Source organism: Callithrix jacchus, chromosome 16, assembly GCF_049354715.1.
Source record: "Callithrix jacchus isolate 240 chromosome 16, calJac240_pri, whole genome shotgun sequence".
Classification (NCBI taxonomy): Eukaryota; Metazoa; Chordata; class Mammalia; order Primates; family Cebidae; genus Callithrix; species Callithrix jacchus.
In genome coordinates this window covers 25,263,152-25,291,057 of record NC_133517.1, presented here as the reverse complement: position 1 = coordinate 25,291,057, position 27,906 = coordinate 25,263,152, and the positions used below count along the sequence as shown (strand labels likewise).

Here is a 27,906-nt window from a genome sequence, read left to right as displayed (position 1 = left end):
ATCTACCGCGTATTCTAAATTACTGAAGCAATGACAAATAAGATTCAGTAGTTTTGAAAGTGTGCAATAATTTCTTCTTTCTTCTAAGTAATTTAAATCCTTTTACCTCAGTTGCTAATTGTCCTACAAATGAGAATGCCATTCCTAGACAACATTTTTACCACCCATTCCCAATGCAGAAAAAAACCAAAAACCCAGTATGATTTACTGTGAAATTAACAGGGTGTTTTAATTGATGCTATGCAGCACATAGTGGACAGGCCTATATATCTAGCACTATCCATGAAAATCTGGTCTATCTGTAATTTTACAAGTCCTTGAAAACAGATTTGTCACAATCTCCCCAGTTCAGCTCTCAAGAGAAATTAATTGATAACATAGAATCCTGAGTGGCTGGCATGTGAGTGACACCCAGCTATACAATTTCACATCTAATCAAGGAAGATGGGAATTCTAGTTGGCCTATTATCTATTTGAATCCGTTTCTGGATGGAATCCAGCTGGCGCAAACGCGGCCCTGGAGAGTGATGTGGACAGAAGATGGGAACAAAAAATCTGAGCCAGAGAATCAGTGCCTGAGATAGTGCCTTCCACATTGTCAAAAGAATGCCCGGGGTAGTTGTGAATGTGCTGCTGATTAGTTTCCTAAAATTCTCAATGACTAAAACATAATGTTCTATCCCAGTAGTCCTGGGTCATTCTAACTGTGAATGCGTAATGCAGGCCTTTAGGATGTACTGGCTATGCCACCTTGAAGCTATGCTTGATAGAGGCAGACACTTAAAACTCAATTGCCTTAATGTTTCTAATCATATAAGAGAGAGAAAGCAATTTAAAAAAATGATGAGAATAAGAATAAATGCAAAATTGTACATAATTAAGAGTTAAAATTATATGACAAGATTTTAAGTGGAAAGAAAGCACAGATGAGAGAGAGATTATTGATGGTTGGAAGAGTCAGGAAAAGAAAGTTCCATGGAGGTAATGAGGCTTGAGTCCTTCTTTTCAAGGAGGGGTGGAATTTGGACATGCAGAACAGTGATGGGAGGCAGTCCTAGCCCAGAAAACAGTGTGAGCACGTGCCTTGGAGCAGAAGTAAAGATGTAAATTCAGGACATGTTGAACCACTTTAGGGAAGAGCAGAAAGTGCATGGGGGAGTGGGATGGTTATAGTGGAAAAGATCATGAAGGTTCTTAATTGCTGCTCCTTTATTTAGAGTAGATGCTGCAGAAAGTTGGGAGACAGCTGTTTTAGAGTAGCGGAATGACATGATGAAACGGTGTAGAAACAAGATGAGTTTAACACGAGTAGGTAAAACGAATGGACATAGGAAGGAGATAAAGTGCAGAGCTCAATTTAGATGCAGAACTGGATTGAAGTCCTTCCTCTTTCCTCCAAGCATTCTTTTTAGTTTCAAGGACACTGCTTAGGCTGGGTGTGGTAGCTTACACCTGTAATCCCCGCACTTTGGAAGGCTGAGGCAGGAAGATTGCATTAGCCCAGGGGTTTGAGGCCAGCTGGGCAACATAGGGAGACCTCATCTCTACAGAAAATAAAGTTAGCCAGGTTTGGTGTGTGCTTGCAGTCCCAGCTACTTGGGAGGCTGAGGTGGGAGGATCACTTAAGCCCAGGAGGTCAAGAATGCAGTGAGCCATGATCACATCACTGCACTCTGCCTGAGTGACAGAGCAGGGCCCTTTCGCCAAAAAACAACAAAGGAGAATGCTTTATTTAAGCTTGTCATAAAGGAGGAGCAGAGTTTGCCAGTAAAGGAGAATAATGTCATCTAGGTGAAGGGAATGATAGAATGCAGGCAAAGAGATGGTGGCATGCTCCTGAAAGGTTAACTAATTTGCTCAAAATCGCGCTATTAATAATGGTAGCCAAGTTCTGGAATCCAGATTTCTAATGTCTTTCCACTGTACCACCCTACCTCTTTTTCCTAGCTCCAACACTGCTGTCATTATTCAGCAACTTTTATTTCATTGCTAATTGTGTGCTTGTTTTTTCAGACTTGAAAAGTTATCAAGGAAATAATAAAATATAGATTTTAATTTGCCCAGCATGAAATATGAGGAAGTCAGGTGGGGTATTCTTTTTCTTTTTTTGAGACCGAGTCTCATGCTGTCACCCAGGCTGGAGTACAGTGGTGCAATCTCTGCTCACTGCAACCTCCACCTCCTGAGTTCAAGTGATTCTTCTGTCTCAGTCTCCTGAGTAGCTGGAACTAAAGGTGCACACCACTATGCCTGGCTAATTTTTTTATTTTTAGTAGAGACGGGTTTTCACCATGTTGGCCAGGCTGGTCTCGACCTCCTGGTGCCCGCCTCGGCCTCCCAAAGTGCTGGGTTTACAGGCATGAGCCACACTGCGCTCAGCCCAAGTCAGGTATTCTAAGCTTCCAAAGAAGTTATGACAATGGTAGAAGCAATTGTAGAAACACCTCTAATTCCACTTCTTAGACTACTATAGTGGTTGACCAGAATGTTAGATAGACAGCTGTTTTTGTAGAAGAATGGCTAATGAGAATAACAATTGCTATACATGAAGTTTTTTGTATAGCTTATTTTTCCTCTGTTTTCTGTCCTGATTTTTATTTGACATAAGAGGTATAGTGACTTTTGACAGAAAAGGCAAAGTGACTCTAGGAAAGAACATGTTTTGACTGCATTGATTTTTTTTTTCTGGCTTCTCCATTTATTCAGTTTTCTTTTCTAAGAAGCACCAAACTTCTCCAATTCCAGAGTCTTTGTACCTTCAAGACAGATCTAAAAGTGTAACATATAGGAGTAGAATCTTGAATTGAAATCTGAATTTAGACAATCCGAAATTAAGAAATTTGGAAATATCAGCTCATGTTTCAGTCCCGAAACTCTATTAGGCCCATTGACCTAAGTGGGTACTAGATGAAGAGACCTAGTTTTAAGCTTGGCAGCTAAGCTCAACTTTTGTGTTTGCTGCAGATGATGATTATTGATCTAACCATGGCACTTGTGTGTTATTCTTTTCCCTCTGGTTCGTTGCACTGGATGTCTCAACAATTCAGTTGTTAGCCATTAATGGACTCCAAATATAAACTGGCTCATGTCAATTAGTCCCTCATGTCTGGCAGCCCTTAGTGAGAAATAGATTACAGGTGCTGATACTTAGGCTGATGCTTCTCCCACAGGAACCAGGGAATATGGTTCAGAAAACTCGGTTGGGTAAAGTAGAACAGGCCAAAGTCTTCATTAAAAACTTGAATAGAACCCAAGTCACTTTTGAGGAAGCAAAATGCTGTCAAGTCTCCACGGTCAATGCTATCCCCACAAATTTTCAGTACCAGGGTTACATTTCAGTTCCAGATCTTGCTGACTCAAACTCTGTATTCTTTCAATTGTGCTGCCTCCAACATATAATGCAAGAGTTTGAAATGGCAACACAGTCTTCTACTTCTAAGAAACCTATACTTAATTCTAAAAACCACCCATCGATTTAGTAGGAAGACTTGACTAAAGAATGGCCCTTTTCTTTTGAGGAGGAAATGGTTGAAACAAATAAAATAAAATAAAAAAGGACAAAACAAGAGAGGATAGAAAAAGAAGCAGGGGAATGGGGAAATCTTTTCCAAATCTTAAAATTAGGGATGATTTGTCTTTGTAGCGAAGAAAGGAACGTGTATTGCATTTGGAAGTAAGTCATTGGTACATTCTGTGAAAGGATGCCAATCAGCCCTCTCCAAGGTAGAATATGAAGGTTTATAGGCATAGGGAACTTAAATATTTCACCTCTTGTTGCCTCTAGACCTTTAAAATTTCATGTTCCTCTCCACTAGCATTCTTTTAGTCAAAACAAGAGAATTATAAGAGTTATGCATATGTAGAGTGTTCTGACTTGAATATCCCTAACTTCCCCCAAATTTTAGAAATGCTAGCTTGTTACTTGGCCAACCATTTTCTTAATATGAGAAAAGATCCTTTTTATCTAAGGATCTTTGGCCAGGTTGCCCAGCTAAGGAGAAATATGTCGTATGAAAGTCACAGTTGTGTATTCTAATGCCCACCAATGATCAGAATATTAGATTTTATTTGCTTAAATTATATTATTAAACATTGAGTGCTCTCTTTGGCAACACATATATTATTAAACACTGATATACACATATATTTACCTATTACATATTTACCATTATAAAGTTATATCAAGTATAGTCTGTTTACAGATAATGGATAAACATTTTTTCCATAATAAGCATTGTCACTTTGGAAATATATTGTGTTGCTGAATGAAATTCCACTTTCAGTAGCTTTAAGTTCAATCACCATTTCCTGGTGTCCTGGGCCTGATACCTCAGTAGTTCCCTCTCTTTTGTCCTCTATTTGACTCATCACCAAGTTGTGTTATGTTAGTATTTCTTCACAATGTTTCTTACATCCATCCTTTCCTCATTCTCACTGCTTCAATGAGAATAGACAATATTCTTAAAACTCATTTGGACTTTGGGGACCAATTGTCTTGTTATTCCCCTCTCTCTTTCTCTCTCTGTCTCTACTCACTCACTTTCATTCTCATTTTTTCTTAATCTCTCCACATTTTAAAAAAATCTACTGCTTAAACTTCGTAAGGCATCTGTTTAGCTACCAAGTCCAACCTCTCTACCTGATGTGTCAGGACACTCTAGGATCTGACCTGATTTAGCTATGACATGAAATGCTTATAATAGCAAGGCACAGAGCAGAGGCAAGAGAAGATCACAATGTATCCTCTCCTCCTTTCCCTTTTTTCTTTTCTTTGCCTCTATATCCTCTTTTCCTCCCTCTCCCCTTTTCTTTCTTTCTTTTTTTTTTTTTGAGATGGAGTTTCGCTGTTGTTACCCAGACTGGAGTGCAATGGCGTGATCTCGGCTCACCGCAACCTCTGCCTCCTGTGTTCAAGCAATTCTCCTGCCTCAGCCTCCCGAGTAGCTAGGACTACAGGTGCACACCATCATGCCCAGCTAATTTTTGTAATTTTAGTAGAGACAGGGTTTCATCTTGTTGACCAGGATGGTCTCGATCTGTTGACCTCGTGATGTAACCGCCTCGGCCTCCCAAAGCACTGGGATTATAGGCGTGAGCCACCGTGCCCGGCCCCCTCTTCCTTTTTCTTTCCTCCTTCTCTTCTTTGCCAAGTGGTCCCCTTCATTGTATCTCCAAATTGTGTCATACAGATCATCAGATTAAAAAGTGCTATTTTTATGTGAAAAGGACATACTCAGTTTATTACTACGCCTCCGCTCAACCCATTTCATTTGCCATCTTGGAACAAAAATGCAGCTTTTGTGTTTTGTGTTTGTGCAATTTCTCTGTTCTGCCTTCTGTGTTAAGCATCTTATTTTTTTTTTATCTTATTTAATCTTTTAACAACCTTTTGTGATAAACATGGCTCCATTTGATAGAGCAGGAAACTGAGTCAAAGTAAAATGAAGAGATTTAATCTGTTTGATATGGGGGTCCATACCATAAATCTCCTTTACTAAATTTAAATATCACATGTGAAAAAGAATGTAATAACACATATAAAGTCTCTAGGCTTCTTTTTAATTTTATTTTTTTCTTTTTTCAGACAGAGTCTCACTGTGTCACCAGCCTGGACTGCAGTGGTGCGATCTCAGCTCACTGCAGCCTCTGCCTTCTGGGTTCAAGCAATTCTCCTGCCTCAGCCTCCCAAGTATCTGGGACTACAGACACTTACCACCACACCAAGCTAATTTTCGTATTTTAAAGTAGAGATGGGGTTTCACCATGTTGGCTAGGATGGTCTCGATCTCCTGACCTTGTGTAAACTTTCTTTTCTTTTATCAGCGTGAAGTTCTCAGAAGAGAAAAGGAGAACATGATTTGTAGGGGCCTCTCTTTTCTGGGATGCACTTTTTATAAAATGAAAGCTGGATGCACGGTAAAGCACGTCTGTTTACAGGAACATTCTTTTCAGGAGAAGACTGATTACTGGCAGATGAATGTTAAGGGTGAAACTTTAAATTGGCAGGAAGTCTATTCAGAGCACATGTTATATTACAGAAAGGTGATTGGGATGCAAAGACATATTTGTGATAGTGGTTTGAAGATAATATCTATAGGTCGACACTTCTAAAGTCATTACCAATAAATGCTCACTCTGAATGCAATTATTCTTTCCCCACCATAATTCTAGTATGGCTAATATCTTTTAATCATTAAACCTTTAATGTTACTTTAAAATAACATGGCAGATGTTGGCTATAACACCATACCACAAAACTGGAAGTAAACAGAACCCTTTGTATTTCAGATTTCCATTTTGGTTTTTATCAATGTGCTCAATGTGCTCGTATTGTTCAGAAAAATGAGAAGACACTTAGATTGAATAATCTTCGGGCCTGTGTCGTTAAAGAAATACAAGGGGATTTTCCTGAGTTCTTGAAACAAACCTGTTTCAGATCTTCTTTGTATTCTATGAATGGGAAAAGTTGCATGTATTAGTAACTTTACTTACAAATTGGAAAGATCATAAGACAAAATAAAAAATTAGTTCAGAGTTTCCATTAATTCTAGCAACAGAACTAGTATCTGGCTACAGCGGTTTGTAGCTCAGCTGAAGATTTGGTCAATGCCGACAAAAGAATAGAGCAAAACTAAGAAGAACTAGAGTAAAACTATGTGACAGTAGATGAAAATCCACATCAGAGTCCATTGCTTAAGAACATACAGTTCAATTGTTATCATTTTAGAATGTGATTGGGTATGTAATAAGACAAATCCCCATCTTACACGGGTACTGTTTTGTGAAAATGTCTAGCCTTGCTCATGAATTTATTGTCCATCCAGCTTTAGAATCTTTTTAGTTTATATGACACAAGAGCCATCTGGGCTCTTGCCAGTTCCCAAACTCCACTCCCATCACCAACCTTCTAACTTTATTTTAGAATTTGATTAGTATGACCTGAAATTTATAGATTTATTTTGAGAGACTCTACCTTTTACAATTAAAACTTTTGATTGAGAAATGCAATGTGTCTGTTCATTTATTCAGCACAGAGGTTTAATATCAACCTCACCCACAACAGTTAAACAGTGGCATGTCCAAGTCCCTTAGATTCACATTTTATAAAATGTAGACATAGTTCCCTATGGCATTGTACTTGTGTAGTAAGCAAAAGTAAAAACAAAACAGCATAAGAAAAATTTTACCTTTGGAGGTAACGTGAAGAGCTACATTTAAAAAAAAATTAAAAATGGTTTAGGGTCAGTGTGTTGCTCACAGCTGTAATACCAGCACTTTGGGAGGCTGAGGCAGGAGGATCACTTGAGGCTAGGAGTTTGAGACCAGCCTGGGCAACATAGTGAGACCCAGTCTCTAAAAAATAAAGATGAAAAGTAGCTGGGCATGGTGGTGCGTGTCGGTAGTCTTAGCTACTCAGAAAGCTTAGGCAGGAGAATCACTTGAGCCCAGAAGATGGAGGCTGTGGTGAGCTATGATATTGCAATTGTTCTCCAGCTTGGATGACAGAGTGAGACATTGTCTCAAAAAATTAAATTAAATTAAAATTTAAAAAGTTTAATACAGAATTGTGCAGGAACACATGGATTGTATATTTAGAGGGCAAAGAAGACTAGCTTAGCTGCTGCAGCTGAAGATGACGTCAAAAAATAATTGTGAAAGCCTCTCTTTGAAAATTTGATAGATATGTTTGCGAGAAGAGGGAGGGATCTCTAGAAATACTGCCTTGCCCATCATCCTAGGCAGTTCCAGTTTCTTTCCTCTCCCTGGCTGAGGGCAGGTGCAGGCCAGATGATCAGAAAGCTGGAATTGAATATCCCATGCCTAAGGACATTATTTGCTAAGGTGCACTCAGTGCCTTGTTAGAGAATTTTGCAGTCAGCTGCCCTTCCAGGGAAAAGGCACAAATAGAAGGTTCAGTGTTTGATGATGGGTGCAGAGTTTGGGACTGGTAAGGGGATCAAGCTAATTGCTTTCAGCTTTTTTGTTAAATTTGGTTTGGAGGTGAAGTCTAAATGGTATCTTGCTTTATCAATGACTTCTGGAATCCCAATCTGACTCTCTAAAGTGTTTTGCCAAGTTATTATTAATATTTCTTTCTAGATGGTAAGCCAGGAGGAAAGAAGGGAAGCAGATGACCCTTAGTGAATCCAAATCCCTGCTGAGGTCCACAGATAGGGTCGTTTGTTCCCCAACAGCACACGGCAGCCCAGGAACGAACCCAGGGCTTCATTCCTCCCTCAACGTGTATTTAACTGTCACTACTGTCCCCTACAGAGCCATTAGCTCTGTTGCTCCAAATCCCTAAATGCCAAGAGTACCTCCCTCCTTCTTGCTCTTTCTCTCACTCTCTTTCCCTTGCTCTCTCTGTCCTTTCCTTATTCCCCTGCCTTTGGTGGCAGAAGAAAATGCTTAAGGAAGACATAACATAAATACATAGGATTAATGACTGACATAGCTGAATGATTGTCATTCTTGTATCCTAGGTCTGAATCTATGTATGCACCAATCAACCTTCTCTCACTTCCATTCATTGATCATACAATACTGGATATGCACTGAGCTAGATGATTTATGTGTTTTCTTTACATTTCCAAGATAAGTACTCCTATCTCTATTTTACAAAGGAGGGAGCTGAAACTCAGAATGAGTCAGTTTCCTGTCCAAGGCCACACAGCCAGAGAGATGGTCCCTGGATTAGAACACAGGTCTGTTTGAGCGCAGAGCCTGTACTCTCCTGCTACGAAGTCACATTTGAGATTTTACGATAGAGCAGCAGCCAATACATGTCATTTCTACCATAGTTAAAGCTGAATTTGACAGGGACTTTTCCTATAACACTTAAGCTTAATCTGGGACAATTATTTCACTTTCTGCCTTAGGGGCATTTTCAGTAAGGTTCCCCAAAATAAAACCTACCAAGTCTCTCTTTTTTTTATGTGTGTTTCCTGTCCTGGGTGGGAAGGAAGCTACTGGAGCCAGTTAATGGCTCTAAAGTGGAGTGACTAGAGAGGAAAGTGCCTTGGGTGTTCGAATACCCTGTTGCGTTAGTAAGCACACTTATTAGGGTCTTCTGTAGGTCACTAAAGTGGACCAGACCAGTCCCTGTCACCCTTCCTGAGAAGTCAAGGCATAAACAAACAAACTATAAAGCAGGATAAAAAGTAAAGCAGTTGTTTTAAGTGCAATCCATAGATAACCAACGGCCAGCATAAAGGGAAGAAAATACTGCTGGAAGACCTAGCAGTCAGGGAGGCTTCTCAAAGGCGATGGAACTTAAGCTGAAACTTTCAAGGATAAATATATAGAGGTGATAAGGATGAACGGGGTGGGGCATTTTACACACAGGCTTGTGAATGTAGACTTAGAAGGAATTGTGCACATGATGACAAACTCTCATTTTAAAGACAAGATAGAGAACTGGAGTGGTTAGGGCTGAAAGCAAAGACTAGCAAGTGGAGACGCTGTGCTGGCTGCGTTAGCTGGAAGAAAGGGTAGACTTCTGAGGTGGTGGGGACCTGGTGGGGAGATACAGTTGGAAAGTTCGGGCCAAATAACAGAAGGCCAGCACATTATAGAACTGAACTTCATTTTGTGGGTAGTAAGGGTCCACGTGGTAGTTATCAGACTAGAAATGCTTTGATGAAAGTGGCGTTTTAGGAAGCTAAGTCTGCTGTAGTAGACAGAAGAGGGAAATGGAGGCAAGTGGAGCATTTAGGAGGCTGTTGCAGTGACCCATATGTGAGATAATCATTGTCCTGGGGATGGTAACTGTGGGCCATATGTAGGAGACATTTTAAAGGAAGCACTCACAGAATTTGATGACAGATTGGCTATGGGGGAGAGGGAAAAAAAAGGCTAACAGGCGAATTCCCCACCTCCCCAGGATATTAAGGTAGATTAAAAATATTTTAAATAGGAAACATATTTCAGGACAAATTTTTTCCATAAAATATCTCCTTTCAAAATTTTTTTCGTGGATTGAACCTAAATAAAAGGTAAATTTATCACATGATCATAGACCTAATTTCATACCTGAGCCTCTCTCTCCCCAAAGTCAATAATGATAAAAGTAATCGTCTATTTAGAGTCTGCTTTTCAAATTTTTAATCCCCTTAAATTTACTTCATGCTCTCCATGCAAAAGTATTGCACAGGGAGGAAAAAAAACAGATGTCTTGTGCTGACCGTTTGGTTGGCCCATCCATGTGGCAACGGTTGGGGAAATCTAATTCTATGTATAGCTCAGTATCAGAAATCCTGCTTTATGAATTTTTTTTTTTTGAGATGGAATTTCACTCTTGTTACCCAGGCTGGAGTGCAATGACATGATCTTGGCTTAGTGCAACCTCCACCTCCCAGGTTCAAGAGAGTCTCCTGCCTCAGACTCCTCAGTAGCTCGAATTAGAGGTGCCCGACACCATGCCTGGCTAATATCTGTATTTTTAGTAGAGACGGGGTTTTAGCATGTTAGCCAGGCTGGACTTGAACTCCTGACCTCAGGTGATCCACGGGCCTCCGCCTCCCAAACTGCTGGGATTACAGGTGTGAGCCACTGCTCCATTTAAAGAATAAACTCATTTTCAATATAAAACACAGAAGAACAAAACTCTATTCCAGTATGGTTACATAATTAGGAAAGGAAATAGGAAATGCCCCACTTGCCACTTGTCTCTACTAGCGTGATGGAAATGACTACAACAATCTGCATGAAGTCATTTACATTTTCTTAGAAGGAAAACAGAATAGACCCCTTCTAGTTTCCTGATGGAGGCTCCTGCTCATAACCTCCCATGGGTTCAGTCAATACCTGGACTAATGTGTTTTGGTATCGCACACCACCATTAAAATGAATTTTGGAACTTTCACAAATCAAGCTTTCAATCCACTTTTCACCTCTAAGATTTGTCACCTTAATGCATACCGAGATAGGATGCATCAACAGTGCACATTTCAGATCTCCTCAACCTCCCTTATTTTTCACTTCTCTGGGAGGGATATCCTGTGCACTCAAACACTTTCACAGCTGGTAGAATGCTGATGGGAACTTCATATGTGTTACCAGCACAAGTGCTATCAGGAAGAAACCAAATGTCAAACTGAGGTATGCAGAAGTCACCATAAATATGTCTCTGCATGTTTACCATCTGGGACAATAGATTTCAATTTTGACAAGAAGCTGGGATTGCCCTGTGGGCACTGTGTTTTAAGCAACTCCTTTCAATTCACTAAGTAACTTCACATTACCCTGTTAGTGGGACAAAAACATGATTGCCCTTTCAAGGTGTGAATTTATGATCTCTTCACACTTCCTTTCTTGTTTCTACTCTGTCTAATCCTGTGTACAATTGTTTGGGGGGAATTGTCCCGCATTGTCAAAATCCTGTCCAGGCGGCCCTGTGATCAGTCTGAACATTGAGGACGTATGCTGGTGGGACACTTGCTGCTAAACAGCACCTTGCCTCTGTTAGAGGTCACCAAGCCGTATCTCAGGGAAGAAAATCTGATCTGTGAGGAGGAACTTGACTTTCTCCTGAAATATTTCTGCGGTAGTGAGAGATGGCATTGATAGTTAGCATCACACATGCTATATGCCGTACATGTCGTTCTAATCCTGATATAACACGAGGTGTTAGTTTGCATTTCCGTCTTTATTTTTTTAAATCCCAGTTCCATTGTAAAGCCAAAATGGAATGACTGGAATTCCAAAAGACTTCAGCTTATGAACTTGGTTCTATTTTGGTTATGTAATATTGGGAATCAGATAATACTCAGTCAGAATAACTGCCTGGCCGTTTTTGAGGATAATTTCTCATTGAAGGAGAAGTTTGAGAGTATAACTGGAGAATATTTGGAATAAAAATTAAAGGACATATTAAAATATTGTTTTGATCTTAACTTTTTTTAAAAAAGGATTTTTAAAAAGTTAACTGCATGGTTGCAAAAATATATATACTGCAACTTGAAACATAATTTTACAGACATCTTTATGCAATTGAATACTAAAATCACAAAGCACTGGCCATAAATCCTGTTATTCAACCTCCTAAACAGCTCTTATTTCAGAACAGCTTATATATAATATTATCCACAGAATCTCTCACCTGCAAAGGGTGAGGATAATGCTGGCTTTCTCTGCCAAATGTGAAAGCCCAGTAGGAGCCAGAATCTCTGCACACCACAGGTGTACGAACGTTGTAGTCGGAGAGCAAGTATATGATTGTAGCAGAAGTCTCATTGGCTCACCTATCTCTCTAGAAAATTTGGAAAATAAAAAATTTTGGGTTTTGATTCCTGTGAAAATAGAGCCTGAATTTCAAAGGCCTTTTTTAATACCACAGATTAAACATAGCACATGAACTCCCTTGTTATATTTATAAATAGCTCAATTCAATTTTGGTGGGTGCTTCTGGCAGAGCAGTTACGGCTAATCACATGTACGATGACAACTCATTTTATGTGGCTCAGGCACCAGATGACAATTAATTTCCAATGACTACTTTATAATTAAATCCTTTTTGTTTGTCTGTTTATAACTAAACCTGAAAATCTATTTACATTTAATTAACACTTCAGTGAGCCAGTCTAAAACCTATAAATGCAGTGACTCTTAATGATCCATTACAGAGATGCTACTTTAGTTTTCCTTGACTTGTAAAACTTTCACAAACAGATCTGCAAATGAATTACCTCCATCTGCTTGCCCTGCAGCTGCAAGAGGGCTATGTTAAAGAACGTTTTCCTCCTTCTTCCTTCTCTGCTTTTCTTCCAGCTCTAAGCATTTTTGTTTTAAAGGCTACCTAGCTGCTCTTCAGAGGGTAGCCCCTTCTCTTAAGGGGTTTCCGAACTTTAGGTCAATCTCCAAAAAATGTTTTAAAACACCCTTTGCTGTCATAAATCAGACATAATCTACCTTGCACAAATCGGTGGAGAAAGCATTTCCATCTCTGCCAGCAACTCAGTAACAGACCCTTCAAAGAAAATCTTTATAAATTGAGCAGCAAAATGCAACAGTTTGAAAGTGAATTTTAATTTCTACAGCTGAAATAAATCCTTTCTCAGCCTTAGCTACCCTCTACAAGCGATTTATAGCTCCCGTTTTGAGTATACAACAGGGATATGAAAGGGTACAAACGTGGCTCCCAAAGATATTTTCTTAGCTACACCTTCAAAAGCAAGGCATGAGGAGTGTTAGTTCTACAAAGACAGCCAAGCATCAAGCTATGCTCACTGTCATCTGTCAGCCGTACAATAGCAGCATTGATAGGACAGCAACAACTGGCTTTGACAAGTGTGCCGTGCTAGCATTCCATTCAAAACTATGCTAAAAGAGAGAGAGGGAGAGAAGCATTCAATGTCTTTTACTTTACCTGAAAAAAAAAACTGCTTTTCTTGTGGCTGCTGAAAATGAATTCCTCCTTTTCTTCCAAAGGCAAAGTAGTTCTATTGCCTGCGACTCTCACTTGGAGAAGACCACACAGCTCCAGCAAGGCAGTCTTCCTTCTCTTAATCCCCACTTGAATGTGATGACACACACTAACCCCAACCATCTGTTGAAACACGTCCTCAAGCACTCAGCGCAGTGGTGTGTCAAGACAGGCTGCCCAATCCAATTGCTAGGGCTGGGTGTCTCTTACGGATTGGAGGCTGAGGGCAGGGCTGAAACTGGAGGTCTGAGAACTCCCAGTCAAGTAACCTGAGATTTTCGGAGAGAAAGGACTGCTATAAAAAGAGGAGAAGTGGGAGGTGCTATAGAGAAGGTGGAGGGAATGAATTACTCTGATGGCCAGTTGTGCGTTACTTTTCACAACTCCTCATGCTTCCCCTGTGACGATGGGGACCCTCAGTAGGAGGCACAGAAACCCTAAAAATCTTTTACTACCAATTTGTGCAAGGGCATTTCTTCTCAGCAAAACATTTTCCCTTCCATAGGAGATAAAAGGTTCATCTTGACTTGCTGATAAAGGGTTAATGTAGGAGTAGTTTGCACTGAAATGTGACATCTACATTTTGAAATCTAAACTCCTACCTTCTTTTGATTAGATCGTGGCTGCCTCCAACATTCCTGGCAGGGAGGGGATGGGGGTGCAGCTAAGAGCAGAAACTTCTCTATTCCCACACACTGCTCTTCACTGTTTGCTGCAGGCTGAACTTCAGAAATAGTCAATGAAAATCATTTTCGTTTCTACTCATGTAAAATAGCAGGCGCTCCCATAGATAAAGGTGGCTTTTTTAATCACTTGCTGTTTTCACAGACATCTCTTTGTAAAAGCACTTTGGTACCAGAGGACTGCACTCTGTCATTGATTATTTTTATTGGCTTCTAGTTAATTGCACTTATAATGTCTTTATAGCTCAAATAGCTCATTAACAATTTTGCTTTGAAATGTTTTCAATTTTTGGTCATTTCAATACCTCCTTCTTGTGTGCATTTCTTTTCTTTTCTTTTTTTTTGGTTTTTCTGAACTGTTTTATAAAACTAAGTACTTTGATAGCAGTATGAATCAGAAAATGGCTCTACTTGTTACAGTTCTTTAAGCTGATACCTGGAAATCAATTAATTGCCACAAATCTCACAATTTCAAAAATTCCATCTGACTTCTAAGGAATTTTGATAATCTGAAAGAGAAAATAGGAATTTTAAATACTACCAACTCCTTGACAGTGTCTGTGGGAAATCACCATTTTCATATTGTAACTTTTGAATTTCTTTGAACTGGGAGGGGGATTGCTTAAACACACACACACACACACACACACACACACACACACACACACACACTTAAACTTGTCTAAAGCCTTAAAACTTAGACTATAAAATAATTATCTAATACTTGGAGTGCCAGTATTACAAAGAGGATTGTTCCAGTTTCTAGCAACATTGACTTGACTAGGTTGTATTTTTTCAGAAATTCTTGTGTGGAATTATATTAAGATACTTAAAAATTATTCCTGGTGCAATTTTCTGAAGCACAAAATTAGAAAACTAATTTTTCTACAGTGCATTTTTTCCTGTAACTGGGTTATGAGGAAGAAGGAGAGAAAAAAAAAAACAAGAATCAGAAGTTAGAGTCCTGATTCATTTGCTCAATTTCTTCTCAGAAGTGATTATGAGGTGTCTGGTCATAATATATTGTGTATTCACTAAACTACTCCTAATCAGCTAAGTCCAGATACACAATCAACACAAATATTTTCAACAATGGCAAGTGGCACAACAGGGCTCAAACTTCCCTTGGGCATCATAAAATTTTTAATAGTGCCAATTATTGTAAGGTTTTTTTTTCCTGTTTTGGCGGGAGGAGGTTTAATCCAACCAGACCCATGTCTGGAAATCTGGATTACCTCAACTGTATAGATTTTGAAGACCCCAGGGACAGTATTAAGGTAGTTTGCATTCTCTTAAACTGTAAATTGAGTTACAAAAGTAAAACCTAAGAAACTGTAAAGATGTCAAATCAAGAAGCTTTATCAACCCTGTGCTTGTAACACACTGTCTAGCAGGCATTCCCAAATGGGCCTGGTTCTGACCTACATTATTGTTTAAAGTGCTTTTTAACACGGACATTTTATTCTATTATTAATTGTAGATCTTTTCATTAAATCCCAGTCAGTGCTTCTCTTTTATTAATAAGTTCAGCTATTTACACGATTTAATGCTTGCTTTAAAATAAAAAAATACAAGGATGCAATAGATGTGGCTGTTCACTACAATCTTAATACTTGCTTCTACAGTAGTTGTAAATGCTACCTTTGGAAAGTATTGTAGGAGTGAGTCCACAAAGTCACATTTTTCGTTGTTGTTCTGAAATGCTTTTGTCAGGGAAAATCAACTCAAACAAAAACCTGAAGCTGGTGCTGCAGGATAAGGTCCCAGCTCTCCTTCTCCCTGTTGCCTGCTTTTGTGTTCAGGGGAGTGTCAATTTAGAAGTTAAGAATTTTCCATTACTTCCCTTCCTTTCTCCTCGCCATCTGCGAACAGTTTATTTTTTAAGGAAAAAAAAGTGACATTGATTCTGTCTTGAAAGATCTCAAACTAAAATACAGCACATTCGAAAAGATGATATGCCACATTTTTAAGTCACATCGAGCAGGGTGAGGTTGTGAGCTGAGTGAAGTGCTTCATCATAAGAATTAAGTCAGGACACTCCTAAAATGAAAGATTAATTGTAGGTAACGGTGATATTGAAAAATAGCTCCTCCTATTCTGTTCCCACAGTTAAAATGTCCCTTTACTTATTAGCTCCAATTAGTTTCCATGGTAACCGACCAGCCCTTGTAAACCCCGCACTCTGAGCTTCACTCATCTTTGTCTAGACTGAGCTCACCAGCCTTCTTCCTCCACAGATGGCAGTTTAGCTGAGTCTATATCTATATCCATATCATTTGCACACACATAACTGGCACGTAAGTGTCCACATTCACTTTATTACTTGCACAATGGTGGCCAAGGGAGAATGGAAGTGGCATTTAATCCCCCAGCTACAACGCGTGCATCTGCTGCCACACTAATTTTTCCCCCTCTTGGTTATTGTTTCTTCCAGTCTTGTTCTATTATCAGCTGTTTGCTGCTCGTAATTTCTTTTCAGGGAAGCCAATACAGTATAATAAAAACCTCATTAAACAGAAACACCTATCAGCCTCAGAGAAAGCCTTAAACTACCCCTTTTTGTGTAAAGAATCATTAAACTGAAAAAGAAAAGCCACTTGTTTGTCATGCTTGAAAAAAAGAGAATAAAGCCAACATAAAGGTTTACCAAGCCAGGGGGCTAATATGAAGATTTAATGCACTTAGGACACCGCGGTTCTTTCCCCCTTGAGCTGCCTGTTGGCCAAGAATCCCAACTTGATCGCAGTAAACAAATGATCAGGGAGGCAGAGAGCTGGCCCCTCCACACACTTGGTGGGAGGGAGGTGATGGGGACCTGCGGCATCTTAGTGGTCGCAGGCTGCTCTGTGCCAAGGTGCCCATGGGGACCGGCAATGCTGCCGGATTCCCCAGAAGTCAGCTAGTGTGAGTACAGAAGAATCAGATGTGGAGTGGGGAAGGCTTTAGGCAAATGCTTGAAATTGTGAGAACTCAGCAAGCCATGGGTTTTTGTAATTTGTGCTGGACACAACTCACTTTTAATTCAGTGTAATTTTGAGGTAAACCATCCCTTACTTATAAGAACTGGGAAGATGTCAAGTTTAAAAATGTGATGGCCATGTTTAATCTTGGTAAAAGTAAGTCAAAATGGTACCATTAGATTTCTCCTTTTTGTATCACCTCTGCTTACCACCATTTTTCCAAAATGCAAATAATGATTGTGAATAAGATTCCCTTAATTACAGTGATGGTATGTTTTATCCTTTTTTCTTATTATTAATGAGAGACTGCTGTAGTTTTATCCTTAAAAGAGTTTCTGAGGTTGGCTTCTGAATTCATCTGTAATCCAAGTATTAGGAATAGTAAAGAAAAAGTTCTGATCAACAATATTACATCTGATAGGATAAAGGAAACTGTGAAGCTCCTGATACTGACACATTCTTCTTCTTTTCTTTTTTTTGGTGATTCCTAAATCTAAGCAATATTTCTTAGGTTTTGCCCTTTAAGTAAACGACAAATGACACCTAAAGTTCCATGACACCAGAAGCATGTGTAACTGTTAGCTCGTTGCCATTTGTATAATAAAGTGTCTGTAGTTACACAATAAATCTTGTAACTTGGAACATCTTGCATATCTAATTTACTCAAGGCTACACAACTTCCAATATTCTCTTATTCTCTTCCAACTAAACTTTATGGCCTTTATTCACATTGAACCAAATCATTCTCAGAAAGAGAAGGGAAATTATTGCTTGTTAAATGAATTCACATGCTATGCAGCAAGCGTTAGACTTGCTCATGTTTGCAATGACTGCATAGCTACATGGGAGGTGGCACTGGAGCCAGTGGTAGTGTTCATACCAGACAAATAGTTTTGTCACTGAAGTGAAGTTCCCTCCAGGAAGTACAAGCCTAAAGCATGCTGAAAAGGGTTGTATAGATGCGTTGTGAATAATTTTGGGAGGGCAAGGCTGGGTAGCAAATCACTTAGGGCAATACAATGACCCACACACGGAATAATTTAATGAAAGATGATAGATTTAATAGAACCATGACAAATAGGATAGTAAAATTTTTAGAAATCTATTCTGAATTCATAGTTGTAGAAACTAGTATTTGGGGCATTGGGCTTCAGTTTTCATTTTAGCATATAATTAAATTTATGAGGCATAATAATAAAACATATGGATATCAAGTAAGAGAAAAATGTGAATTTCAGCAGTGGGAACTTGAGGTTTTGTTTGATATGCCTGGAGGTAGGGTTGAGGGTATTTGAGATGTATATACCCTAAACCTAATGAGTCAAATAATTATCTTTCATTTGTAATAGATATACTCCTTAGTTAAAGTGAGTAGTATGAACGAAAGTAGAAAATGGAACGGAGCCATGAGTATCACACATGTCTAGCAAATGCAGTCGAATTTTGCTTTTGGAAGGAATAATAGACAAAATCAAATTTCCTTATTTTAGAAAGGAGCAAAGTGAGGCCCAAGAAGTCATAAGCATAACATCTGAGTCATTGGTAGAATTAGGAATACACCCTAAGATTTAATCCATTAGCTCATATAGCTTTCCCTCAATAACAACATGTACTTTTATTAGAAACAATATTCAGAATAGCAAAGACTTTCTTAAACTGGAGTAGTTATGTTTTCTTGGTGCTATATAATTTGAGAAGTCAGTGTGAATTTAGATGTACAATTTAAATATGCAGTATTTCTTTTTTATATCTTTATATAGTATTTCTTCTTTAAGCCATCAGAATACTTAAAAGGCATGAGAATTGTTAGGCAGATGTAATCATAAACACAACAGCTTTACTTAATAATTATTGGATAATGTGATTTTTTCTTATAACTATGCTTTACTGTAAAAAGTAGACCCCAGGGGATACATCGCTTCCCTTTCTTACTTTTATGTTTTTTTTTCAATATTTAGGATTCAAGTTATTGGGATTTCTCAATGAGATTAATGCTATATAGACTTTGGAAGAGACGAACATCTCATCCTAAACTGAAAACTTTTCTTGCTGGACAATTAAAATATAGGTCAGGAACATGTCCCTCTTATTCACCTAATGTCTGGGAAATGAACAAAGTCGTATTGCTCCTCTGCTTTTCTGACATTTATTTGAAATTTTTAAATGTAAAGGTAAGTCTCAGATGAGTTGAAGAAAGAAAAATGTTAGCAGTGAAATCATAATCATTGAACCAACACAGCAGAAGATAACAGGAAGATGGATACAAAGGGCAAAAGAAATACTATTAAAAAAAAACCACACAAACAAAAAACTGTTAGTGAAAGAAAAAGAGGAGAGGGAAAAGTTTCTTTCTTTTAGGTCTCAAAGCCAATTTATTTTAAAATCTCAAAACTCTTTGGGAACAGAAACTGTGTCTTACCATCTTTGCATCCTTTCTCTCTATAAAGCGCAATGGGTTTACATGATAGGTCTTCAACAAAAGTTTCCCATGTTAGTGGGTTGCTTGTCTTGGGAGAACTTACAAGTGCTGCTTCTGGAACGACATGTTCAGCTTGTCTAAAAAGATTAAGTAACTTTTGAATCAGTTTGCTGTAGGCTCTTACTTCTGAGTAAACTACTTGCTAAGAACATAGCCCTTCAGCAGCAGAATATACTTGACATACTTTCCTTTCTCATTTTAAGGAAGGTAATATGGGTCTAGTACACTCAACACGACGGGGAGGTAAGTACCTATGTAAAAGTTTCTGAGTAACAGATGGAAAACAGCTGCCCACCCAAACGTACTACTAATACTGTCTTTACCAAGATACCAGGGCTTACAGATGTTTAAAAAATGTTCGTTTCCATGAGTATGTAGATGTTCTTTGAATAAGCCGCAATGTTTGGTTGCTTACTCAATAGGCTGATGTATTTCTGCAAGCTAAATAAAAGCTTGGATTTTGTTAGATTCTTTTAGGGAGATATCCTACATATTGACGTTATGAACCTATCTGTATGGTAGTCACTCTTTCTCATCTCACACTAGGATATGCTAAGAAACAACTCTAGAAAATAGAAAACTGATTTTTTCTCTTGATAGTTATAAAATGTAGTTTTCTTATTATTTTGACAACCATGTTTTTTTCAGACTGTCAAAAGGGCAGTGACAGTAATTTTGCAGTTGCTTTTACAGGCAGATTTGTCAAGTATTTTCCAACAAACTTAAAAAAAAGGACACCCCTAAGCAAGTGTTAACTCTTTCTTATGTTAAATAGCTCTTTCTAGTTCAACAAAAGCTTTGATTTCAAGTCTAAATATGTCAGAAGCCAAAGCTGAAGTAGTGTATTTCCCCTCTGCTTTGCATCAATGCAGATTTTTAATTAATGGTTTAATTGCCTTTAATGTCATCAGTTACAATGTTAAAGCCGGAAACTGTAAGACAATACATCTTTGAGGTTCATTACCATGGTTATTTATTTTGAAAACAAACAGAGTTAATCTAAAACATCTATTCTCTAAAATAACTTTTTCGATTTTATTTTTTAAATGTATTAACTTTCTCCTGCTGAAGGAAACCTTGCAAAGATTGACATATCCTTTAATGGATTATAAAGATACTGTTTTTTATTCCTGACCATTTATTTCCCTGAATATCCCCCCAAAATAACTGCTTCTTCATTCAAACTTTTTTACTATAACAAAATTAATAATAGCTAATGATTTTGGAGCTCTCACTATAAACGAGACTTTTTAATGTATTTAGCCAAGTTAATTTCATTAACTATCACAATACTCCAATAAGGAAGGTCCTAATATGATCTGTATTTTACAGACAAGAGAACCGAGGGTTAGAAATATAAAGTGCTTTGCTTAAGGTCGAACATCTTGCAAGAAGCTGTGCCTGGAATTGAACTCCTACCTTTTTTATATCACTAACGAATGTGTCTTTTTTAACCCTCTAATTCCTGTTTATGTAAATTTTAAGGCAGTGAAGCCATTATCAAAAGTCACTTTGCTACAGCCTAACTGCCCTTATGTTTATTTGTATGATTATAAAGTAAAAGGGAGAGATTTCTGCAAATTATGGAAATAACTCCCCATTTTGCACTGAAAGGAGAGGCACAGATGAACTCTAAAGAAGAATTTTCCTATAACAGTCTGTATCTTGCATTCACTGGGAAGGGTCCCATTTCCGCACAACACCAGCCCAGGGAAACTGGAACGCTTCGATCCAGCAGGTGCTTAGGTGATAATAAATAGCATTGAGACAGGAAAGTCTACCTATTTGCCCTTGAGAGCCCTACAATGGGGCCTTGGTTGCCTTTCATTTCTCTAACCATCTACACTTTTTGCAGGGACTACTAGCTACATGTATTTGACTTTTAAAAATAAGGCAAATATCTCCATGGCAGTCTTAATCATTTCCAATTCCTCTGATTAATCCCAAGGGAAATTAAGGTGGCCTCCATTACTTTCTCAGGACAATGCCATGAGTTCTAATACCCAAAACATGTTCTATATCAGTTTAAACCACTGTGAACTCAATGATGGGATTAGAAATTAGATTTAAAAGTAGCCAAAGGGTAAAGGGTTGCAGCCTTTTTAAAAAACATTGTCTACAGCTTTATTTTTTTCTCAGAAATATTTTAAAAATAATTTGTCACTGGGCACATTGGCTTACGCTTGTAATCCCAGCACTTTGGGAGGCCGAGGTGAGTGGATCATGAGGTCAGAAGATCTAGACCACCCTGGCCAAAACGGTGAGACCCTGTCTTCACTAAAAATAATATTAATAATAAAATAGCCGCATGTGGTGGCATGTACCTGTGATCCCAGCTACTTGGGAGGCTGAGACAGGAGAATAGCTTGAACCTGGGAGGCAGAGGTTGCAGTGAGCCAAGATCGTGCCAATACACTCCAGCCTGGGCAACAGCGCGAGGTTCTGTCTCTAAATAAATAGTCAAAATAAGTTTAAAAAATTTGATATGGTACTCTACCTACCACTTTTATTACCCTGCCAATACCACCTGGGAAATGAATTTAAGATGCTTATTTTCCTAAGGAAAAGTCTTCATTTTTCATAGTCTCCTTTATTAACCAAATTTTTTAAAAATTGCTTTCCCAAAAGAAAATATATCTGAGACACAATTTTTAAAGTATCTCGATGGACTTAGGAAGGTACACTTTAGCATTTGAGCTTGAAGTCATTCACAGCTTTTTTTTTTTTTTTTTAGACGGAGTTGCTCTGTCACCCAGGCTGGAGTGCAGTGGCACAATCTCAGCTCACTGCAACCTCGTCCTCCAGGGTTGAAGCGATTCTCCTGCCTCAGCCTCCCCAGCAGCTGGGACTATAGGCCTGCACTACCATGAGTGGCTAATTTTTGTATTTTTAGTAGAGAGGAGGTTTTGTCATGTTGGCCAGGCTGGTCTCTAACTTCTGATCTCCAGTGATCTGCCTACCTTGGCCTCCCAAAGTGGTGGGATTGCAGGTGTAAGTCACCGTGTCAGCTGAATCAAATATTTTCTACAGAGTCATGTGAATAAATTTAGGGTTTTTTTTTTTTGGAGGAGGAGGTAAGTTAAAATCAAGTAAATCAGTAGACTTGAATTCAAGAAACATTTATGTTTAGAAAAAAGCCATTACAGGGTACCTGCTGATAGAAAGTTCCAGATGTCCCACACGTGGAGAGCTCACAAAGGAAGGAGAGCGTTCCAAATTCCCATATTCTGATCATCTTTTACAACAGAAACGTCAATTGAGTATTTGTGTTTTGTAACCTTGGAAAGCAAAAATCTTTAAAAGGACAACTTAGTGTATTTTATTATTGCCTTAGATGCTACTGTTAGCTACTCTTTAGCGTATTCTGTAATCACAATTATCAGACACTAGGCTCAAAGAGTCAGAGTCTGTTTGTCCTGGGTAGCCATGGCTGCAAGACAGGAAATCAATCAGGAGAGAAATATAGAATTAAATAGAAAAACACACTGGGCTCTATATTAATGAGGGCTGTCCTCATTAAAATGAATTCAGTATAATATCAAGCTCAAAATAGAAACCCAGCCCTCTGGGGGAGAGAAAAGGGCTGCTTAGACAGTCTTTAATGAAGGGACATTTGGTGTTTGAAATTGTCTTGGTGCTTCCCCTCAACCACACTCTAAGTCTCCAAATTTGAAGCCCTGAGAATCACTGTGAAAACCTTGGAATTCTGGCCAGGTGTGGTGGCTCATGCCTCTAATCCCAGCACTTTGGAAGGCCAAGGTGGGTGCATCATCTGAGGTCAGGAGTTCAAAACCTGCCTGGGCAACATGGTGAAACCCCATCTCTACTAAAAATATAAAATTAGCCAGGCATGGTGGTGTGTGCCTGTAATCCCAGCTACTTGGGAGGCTGAGGCAGGAGAATCACTTGAACCTTGGAGGCAGAGATTGCAGTGAGCTGAGATCGTGCCACTGTATTTCAGCCTGGACGACAGAGTGAGACTTTGTCTCAAAAAACAAAATCCAGAAAACTTTGGAATTCTATATGATCTGAGAGTTGTAAAGTGGAAATTTGGAGGACCGAACTTAACAGAAAACTTTTAGCATGGTTGATTTCTGTCTATTTTATTTTTTTGTTACAGAGTCTTGCTCTGTTACCCAGGCTGGAGTGCAGTGGCACTATTTCAGCTCACTGCAACTTCCGCTGCAACCTCCACCTTCCGGGTTCAAGTGATTCTCCTGCCTCAGCCTCCCGAGTAGCTGGGACTACAGATGCCCGCCACCATGCCCAGCTAATTTTTGTATTTTTAGTGGATACGGGGTTTCACCATATCGGCCAGACTGGTCTCGTACGCCTGGCCTTGTGATCTATAACAGGTGTAGTTTTAGAAATAAAAAGTACTTGCTTGTTATTCCTCAGAAAATAAATTCGTAACTCATGATGAGGATATTGGAGCTAGCATGGAAGAGTCACAGCAAGGAGGGTAGAGGGTAGGGATGGCGGTCGAGGCAGGAAGGGAAGTGGAAAGACTGAAGATCAACTCTTTATCCCCAATTAGAATCGACCTTATCACTAAGCAAGCAAACACACTCTGAGATTTCTTGTAACATATTTAGTACTGCATAATTTAGTTAAAGTACACATCAATCAGGCTTCTGACACGTGTCTCAAAGATAACCATATTTATAACATCCTGCCTTTGGGAAAGGGTTTTCATAGTTTCTAGACACCAGGAATCCAAAGTGACTAGGACACTCAGTGTTTTCTATATTATTTATGCAAGATTTAAAACTATAAATTAGCCTAAAGTTCATGTTAGCAATAAACTTTATACATATTCAGGTAGTTCCCAAAGTCTTCCTATATACCCTTGAAAATTAATGCACTTTGAATTTATAAATATTCAGGCAGTTTCCAAACTCTTTCTATATACCCTGAAAATTAATGTGCTTTCTCATCCCTCTTAGCTTTCTTCTTTAGCTCTCGCCTCTGCAGTAGTGTTTGCGGATCAGATTTTGTAGACCCCTGCTAATGATGAAGGAGAATACAGGTTGGGGTAAAGTTTCTGGCACAATAAAAACAAAATGAGGCCAGGTACAGTGGCTCACCTGTAATCCTAGAGCTTTGGGAAACAGAGAGGAGGATTACTTGAGGCCAGGGGTTCGAGACCAGCCTGGGCAACATAGCGACACCTAGTCTTTGCAAAAAAATTTAAAAAGTTAGAAAGTTATGGTGGCTTGCTCTTGTAATCACCACAATGGTTTTCTGTACTTCTAGCATGAAATTAGTTTTTCTCTCCAATCATCATGAACTGCCAAGTCCAAATTAAACCTGTAACCAAGACTATATCTCCTCCCACCTAGTTGAGCTCTCTAAGTCATCATGACACCTGGTTACTCAGGAGGCTGAGGTGAGAGGATCACTTGAGTCCAGGAGTTCGAGGCTGCAATGAGCTATGATAGTGACACTGTACTCCAGCCTGGGCAACCGAGTGAGACCCTGTCTTCAAACTCAAAAGAAAAAAAAAAAGGAGACTACTATAAACGAATACATCCTTGTGGTATATATTAACTATTTACATTTGAAAATTTGTGCTTGTGCCCAGCAGATATATAATGCAATATAATTGTTTCACTCACATTGTGATTATAAGATTTGTTAGTAATAATTTCTACTGCACAACAGGGAGCAGGGGCTAGAAATAGGACACGTTTAAGTTCAGTGACAAATGTCTTTTTCTGGATCTTTCAGAGTATCTCTGGGTCAGAAAATGTAATTGAATTTGTGGATACTACAAACGGCTGAATTTGGGTGTCTTTGTGGTTGTAAAGCTTGAGCCTGTTATCGAACAAGGCCATATGCAGCTAAGGAAAAGGACATATGAAAAGTGCCTCGATGGGGAGGTAGGCAGGGAAAAGAGAAAGACGAGGAGAGAGAGAGGGACAGAAAGATCAGAGTTCGAGGTCCACTAATTAGAGAAGGTTCAGAATTTAAGTGGATTGGCAAGAGGCCAGGAGTCATGATGCCCTAGAGAGCTCAGCTAGGTGGGAGGAAATGGAGCCTTAGTAACAAGCTTGGATTGGACTTGGGGGGGTTCATGATGACTGGAGAGAAAAAATAACATCATTCCAGGAGAACAGAAAACCACTGCAGAATCTGGAAGAGGTGTGTGCGTTTGCTTAACTGGTGCATGACGGCTGTCAAGCCAGCGGCGTTCTCTCTGCCTTGATGTTAAGCACTTTCCTGGAAATGGTGGGTAAAGACTAAGAGGAATGGAATTTTAGTACAGGCTGAATGAAGTGGCATTCCTGGGCACGAACTCAGGATGAGAGCAGCAAGCTCTGTTCCCCCGTTAGGCTGATTCTAGGAGCTGGGATTGAGGGCCAGTGTTTAAAATGCTGGCGTGTTTCCAGAACATACACACTTTCCTGTTGCCTATCTGTAGAACTCCTATTTATCCAGGAAAATCCTGCTCAGATATCACTTCTGAGAATATTCTCCACCCTCACAGACAGACACAAGTGTGAGTTTCTTTTTTCTGCTTATTTTATTCCTACCCCCATTATCGTATTTAATGAGGCAGAATCTGTGCATGCGTTGTCTCTTCAAGACAGTGACCCCTTTGAGGGCCACGGCAGTTCTTACGCTTTTGGGCTCTTCAGTGTGTATGGCAATGAATACTTGCTTGCAAAGGGGTTTTCTGAGGGTCATAAAATCGAAAAGGTGGCAGCCTATGACAGTTCTCTCACCCCTGGGTTTGACAGGAATGGAGTTTGTGGAAGAGAGAACGTTGTAGATAATAGAGCTGCTTTGATATTTTTCAACTGTTACTTTATTGGGACTACTGCCCTAATAATGAGAGACTGATATAAAGCATATTAGTAAGGTAAATGCGCACGAATTTGGGAAGCAGGTAATCTTGGTTCTAGTTCAGCCCTGCTACCAATTGTCTGAGTGATCTTGGGTGAGTGACTTTATGTATTTGGGCCTTGGTTTTCCCATCTGTAAAATGAAGATGTGAGAACACTTCGAGGTCCAGTTTAATGTCTTCAGCTACCCTTAGGGACCCTCCACTAGGCAGCCACATACTATTGAAGTGTCACTTCCAGATTCCCCAGAATCCTGGGAAGCCTTCACTGTTGGGCAGTTCCTATATTTACTTCATTCTGATGTTGCATACCCAGTGTGATGGGAAAAGTGCAGATGGTACCCAGATTGCAGAGCTTTTTCTTTCTTTCTTTTGAGACAGGGTCTTACTCTGTTGCCCAGGCTGGAGTGCAGTGGCACAATCTTAGCTCACTGCAACCTTGACCTCTCAGGCTCAACCTCCCAAGTAGCTGGGGCTACAGGCATGCACCACCACACCTGCCTAATTTTTTTTTTGATAGAAACAGGGTTTCACCATGTGGCCCAGGCTGGCCTTGAACTTCTAGATTCAGGCGATTCTCCTGTCTTGGGCTCTAAAAATGTTGGGATTATAGGTCTGAGCCTCTGCACCTGGCCATTTGCAGAGCTCTTAAAACCACAACTCTGAGTTGTCTTCGGGTACCCTGTTGTAGGAGTCTATAGAACTGTACTCCTTGCTGGTCCTTTAGGCATGAGACTGGCCCTGCTGAGAGTCTCTGAGGGGCCATGACTATCTTGAAATGTGTCCTTTATTGCTTCTTTTCCCCTATCTTAGGAGTGGGAATCAGCACGGACCCAGCAGCCTGCAGAGGTTTGTGATGGCTCTCTCATTTTCTCTGTTTAGTGCAGCAGATTTGATGATCTCCCAAATCGTCTCTGTGCAAACAAGCTGTGGTTTGAGGCAAGCTACCGAGGCCTGTGTGCAGGCTGGATTTAGAAACCTGCCAGGAGCTGCCACAAGCACTGAGGCGCAAGGTGTTGAAAACCGGAACTAGGGGGTTGGCAGTAGGGATGGAAGGGTGCAGCTGGATACAAAGACCATTTGAAGGAAAGATCAACACAATTCAGTGACTAACGGGCGATCCTGGATGAAGGAAGGGAGTGAAAGATGACTGCAACCTTTCAGAGTTGAGACTGCACTAAGCCGGCTATGTGGCTTTAAAAACTCACTCAAACTCCTTGGGTTTCAGATTCTATAAATTAAGGTAATTGGTGAAATGGGTACAATAGTCAAGCGGTCAATGGAGATTGTTTTTGGGGAGGAATTATGAATACGTTAAGAGATAATGGTGAGATGTTCCAGTAGAATTATACAAGAAGGATTGGTATCCCATCTCCAAGCTCAGCAGTGAGGTGTGGACTAAAAATACACGTTGGTGACTGCATGTGGCATGTGGAAAGTGGAAGTGTCTTGGGGAGGAAGAATATAACCAGTAGGTCCATGCCCAGGGATTACTTTGGAAGAAGTACTTCTTT

The 27,906-nt window shown here is 39.5% G+C and overlaps 1 protein-coding gene across 6 annotated transcripts in view; it reads right to left on the bottom strand.

Annotated features, from left to right (window-relative positions):
• SULF1 (sulfatase 1) overlaps nucleotides 1–13,694 on the bottom strand; it is a 195,575-nt gene extending 181,881 nt beyond the window's left edge. For all 6 annotated transcript variants that reach the window (XM_078352605.1, XM_078352607.1, XM_054246670.2 and 3 more), the window contains exon 1: nucleotides 13,367–13,694. The gene's annotated coding sequence lies outside the window, so the exon portion shown is untranslated. The remainder of the gene's footprint in view (nucleotides 1–13,366) is intronic.
• Nucleotides 13,695–27,906: the final 14,212 nt, after the last annotated feature.